The following is a 5011-nucleotide window of genomic DNA, read 5'->3' as shown; positions in this document are numbered from 1 at the left end:
CTGATCACCACATACCACTGACTAGCAGGCGCCATGTGCTTGGAGGTATCTATTGAGGAGTGAACACAACCACCACCAGATCTAGATGAAGGTTGTGTCCTCCACCCCAGAAGCAACCAGGAGGACATGTGCGGTCAATACAATTCAAATAATGACTTAATTTCTTCTTCTGTTACTGTAGATTCTACCTGTTTGTGACAGGATATACAGGAGTCACACTGTGTGCATCATTAACAGAATGACAGTAGGTCTTCCTGGAAGCAGATACTGGCACAGAAACAGACCTGTGGTGGGTTTATTAGTGGAAACCAGGAAAGACAAAATAGAGGGGACAGGAATGGTCAGGGAAAGAATTTAGTCAACTATACATATCAGACAACTTTTCTAAATATATCATATCACCACACCCTATTTGTCACAGTTCAGGGTCCTCTTCAAACTTCAAATTCTCCTGGAAGGCAAAGAGATTTTGGGTTATTGCAATGGGATCTTCTGTTCTCCTCTATACATTTTGTCTTCAACAATATATGTGTGGACTTGGATGGACACTTATTGTGTGTCTACATCTGTGTGTCTATCTATAATGGAAGAAGATTTTTTTCACATCTTAGATATAGATCCCTTAAGATATATATTCTCATACTTATCTTTTCCTTCTTTGTAAAGTAGGACCTGAATGTTAATAGAAAAAACACTGGATTCTTTTCCATAACTCTTAAAACAGGGATTGCCAATGTCATCATCAGGCATTATACCCTTAGTGTAATGAAATTGCATGAACATCTCTTGCATGATGATCTTCTGTGTAAAGATACATTCATTTACACCCTGAGAAGGAAGAGTGCCCACTCATCTGATATATTTTACAAATTCCTTATGTGCTTATCACCTCTTCATCACACTGACCTCAGAAACCAATGCTATCCCTGTTTCTCAGATTATGAAACTGAGGCTCTGAGATGGTCCCAGTAAGAGCTGGTGGTAGAGCTGAGACATCAAAAACACAGGCAAAGCCTCAGGATATTGTGAGAGGAGTTCCGGAGATGCAAAGCTGCAGGCAGGGTGGTGACAGCAGATGCAGGGGTGACAGAAGTCCAGCAGAGGTAGCTCCTGGTCAAGCCTGAATTTTCCAAGAAGAGTCTACTCAGGCTGAAGGCCAAGGAAGCTGCTCAGCTGATCTACAACCTGTCTTCACCCAAAGTCTCACTGAGACACACAAACTTAGGCAGGTAAGCATTTCCTAAGACCAAGTTTAATTTCCCAAATCTCCAGGACATTCTTTCATACATGTCCAGACCCTTCAGAAAACCAAGGGAGACAACAAAGTTTATTTAGATTATGAACTAGGTGCACTGTGGAAACACTGACATTTCAGAGATGATGACCGCATTGGACACTGTGCTTGAACCCCTGCAGTAGTTCTTTGCAGATCTCATGCTGTCCTTATGCTCCCTGCCCAGCCTGTGGGTCCTGCCAGGAATGACCTCCAACTCCATCTCACTGACCCAAACATCCTCCCCCCTGCACCTCCTCACACTCTGCTTACTGTCCACAACTTCCCTTCTATTCCTGTGTGATTCAAGTTCCCCCATTCCTTCACTGGTGCTTCCATCATGGTGATCACCAGGTCTGTGTCATATAATGCATGTGCCCCCTTTCACACGGGACACCCGAGGCACCTAAAGTTAGGGGTGTGCTGGGGCGCCTGGGTGGCTCAGTCAGTTAAGCGTCCAACTTTAGCTCAGGCCATGATCTCACAGTTAATGGGTTTGAGTCCCACGTCGGGCTCTGTGCTGACAGCTCAGAGCCTGGAGTCTGCTTCAGATTCTGTGTCTCCCTCTCTCTCTCTGACCTTTCCCTGGTCACGCTGCCTCTTTCTCTCTCTCAAAAATAAATAAAACATTAAAAAATAATAATAAAGTTAGGGTGTGCCTCATCCTTCACAGAACCCACAACACTGTGTCTGTAAAATACACGAGTACAGCTGATATGTCTGCCTTTGTGTAAAAATCCTTTTTATTTCTGAAAAGAGAAACCTATAGCTCACCTCATTACAGGGAAATGACACAGTCCATTGTGTCCTCAATGTCCTGAGAAAACAAGGTATGTTACACTGTCCTCAGGCAGGTGTGCAGTTGAATTGCCAAGCCCTCACAACCATCTCTACATCATTCCCACAAAGTCAATCACGAAGAAGAGCAATATGCTTTACAAGTCCCTCAACCAGTTTAGGTCATCTTACCAAATGAAGTAGGTGGAGGAGGGGTGGCCCATAACCCATGACTGGTGATGGAGGGGGGGTGGTCTATGGGGTAGGGGCTGCAAGGCAATCCTGGGAAAACACAAGCCCTCTTGTATACATAATGTCCTGCAGAACAGAAAGGAAAGCTATGTTCATAGGACAGAACAAAGCACCAACACCAGGAAAAAGCAGAAACCCAAAGAATTAGCACTCATCTCCTGCCAGCTTCCCCACCACCAGGTTCCAAGAGGGCAGCATCAGCACCAAAGAAAACTCTACCCATACTTTGGGTTCCACTTACGGATTTGGGTGGAGAGGAATGGATGCTATGGGAAGAAACTAGCGTCCCCACATGTCTGCAAATGTAGAACAGCAAGGGCTCTTGTCCTAGAGGATTTATGGAGTGAATACCAAATTAATAAAATAGCATATTCCCAATAGGAAGGCATCCAAGTCCAGGATGACCCGCCACCCCTCATCCCTGTCCACCACAGAGGCTGCTTATTTGTATGTGAAGAGCTGCAGAATGAGAAGGAATGACAATCCCCATCTCCACACATGGAATCATAGCTCTTGTGCCTCAAAGCCACCACCTGTGCCCAATGTGCTTCTCTCCCAACAATGGGGTCTTCTCTCTGGAAGTGCTATCCTTGGGCACAGAGACAATTGGGGGAATGGGGATCCTGAGGTCCTGCAAAGCACTTGGAGTATCATGTTCTTAGAGAAACATATTACCTATACACATTAGTTAAACTTAGCTAATTTGTTTTAAATCAAAGGTACTTCTCAGTTTAAGTACAGTACAATTTTCAGGGGAACTGTGTCCTCCAGAAAAATGAGCTGAAATTCTAAATACCAGAATTAACACAAATGCACTGTTGCTTCTGCTGTAAATTTCCATATTTCACCTGTAACAGTGACACAGGACACAAGAGACGGTGCTCATGTGAACATAAATGAAGGACACAATAGGGAATTACAACGCAGGTAATTATGGATTGTCTTTCTTCACCACTCATGTCCCAGTGTATGTTTTCTGGAACAAATATGTCGTCTCTTATAGGTTAGAGTATTTATACCCAGGGCACACCTGAAAGGAGTTCAGATAGTATATTTACCAAAAAAAAGATTGAATGGTGATGGGCAAGAAATTTACTTTGTCTAAAACCACACTAAATAACACATACAAAAATATAAATTGGAGTGAAGGTAGTTTGCATTTTTGAATTGTAAGGAACCCACAGACTTCCTCACACATTAGCCCCCTAGACAGAAATAGGACAGGAAGTAGCAGCAAGAGCAATGATTCCACATTGAGGAGGTCCAGGAAAAAATGAGGAAATAAGGAGACTTCCAAGTGGAATATGTTATCATCCTCCTTGGGTCATTGCCATGAACACACTGGAAAAACCCTAAGGCCCTTATTCTAAGCAAGCTTGGCTTCTGAACTTACCAGGAGAAGATGACAGGCAGGAAATAGAGAATCCCACAGACGCTTAGTTTAAGGATGTGTATTTGGAAAATGAGAAAAACAGACAGACATAACATACAACACACAAAACAGATACAATGCCAGGAGAGAGTGCCGAACAGAAAAATGAGGTTTTCTCAAAAAAGTTACAACTAAAAATGTCCACAGCATTTATCTTGTGCTTCTTGGCCCTTTTGGTGAAGTCAGCGTTGTTGTCACTCACAGAAGTTATATGTGGATCTGCAGAGGCCCTGGAAGGAATGGAAGTTTATTCTGATTTGAGGAGATTGTGCAGAGATTAAAAAAATAAAAAAAAAAGAAAAAGAAATACCTTCCCCTCATTACTGAAACAACTCAAACTCTTTGGCCCAGTCGAATCCCAAGTCACATGCAGCAGGTATTCCACATGCTTCAGGTGATCTCAAGGCATAGGGGAGAGCCACCCCTTAAACCTTGATGAAGACCCATAATGGCCCTGGTTCAGGTGTTTTTATAACTCATCAAACAACTGTGGATGGCTGCGGGCTCAACTGGATGGATATACGTTAGGTTGAGCCTCAGGCCTCCCACAGCCCAGCACATGGACTGTGTACAGCACACATCTGCTGAAGTGCTATGTCTGCTTCTCTGTATACAGCCTCATTCCATCTCCACAAGAGACACCTGTACCAACACAGGGTGGGGGAAATGACATAAAGATGATATGTCAATCATGAGAAACTCAAGGAATGTGGTAATGGTGGCAAGCACATTTCCCTTGCATCACAATGCTCTGTGGCGCTTCTATGCACCTTGTCCAAGACTCAACCCGACAAAAATTAGATGAAAATACTTTGGAAGTCAACTTATTGTGCTCAGGTCATCTTACCAAGTGGTGCAGGTGGAGGGATTCAGTGTGGTCCTTAGGGCCACAAAGGTTCAGGAGGTGGATGTGCCCAGTAGCCCACGGGGGAGCCTCTAGGGTAGGGCATGGAGGAGGTCCCCATGGATCCACACTGCAGAACAGAAGTAAAAGCTATGTACATATGCCAGACAAGAGAACCAATACCAAAAGCAGCTGAAACCCTGAGAAGAACGTGTCACCACCTGCCACCTTCTCTGCCACCAGGATCCAAGAGAGTAGCATCAGTATCTGAAAATTCTATCCCTGCCAGAGGGTACCACCTACAGCTTTGGCAAACAAATGCAGGAGATTAAACTATTGACACCGTATGTCCCTGCCAATGTCTGTGAACGTAGAACAAAATGATTCCACCTTATAGGATTAAGAGGAGTAATTCCAAACTAATGAAGTAGCA

General features: G+C 44.0%; 1 long non-coding RNA gene across 1 annotated transcript; it reads right to left on the bottom strand.

The window, feature by feature from the left end:
• Positions 1-2343: 2343 nt before the first annotated feature.
• On the bottom strand, positions 2344-4697 carry LOC144228493 (uncharacterized). The gene is made up of 3 exons (XR_013334215.1): positions 4582-4697; positions 2544-2629; positions 2344-2368 (listed from the first exon to the last, which is right to left on the bottom strand). It is a non-coding gene; the product is annotated as an uncharacterized LOC144228493 (long non-coding RNA).
• Positions 4698-5011: the final 314 nt, after the last annotated feature.

Source organism: Crocuta crocuta, unplaced genomic scaffold (assembly GCF_008692635.1).
Source record: "Crocuta crocuta isolate KB4526 unplaced genomic scaffold, BGI_CrCroc_1.0 scaffold73, whole genome shotgun sequence".
Taxonomy (NCBI): Eukaryota; Metazoa; Chordata; class Mammalia; order Carnivora; family Hyaenidae; genus Crocuta; species Crocuta crocuta.
This window is presented reverse-complemented; position numbering and strand designations above follow the sequence as displayed.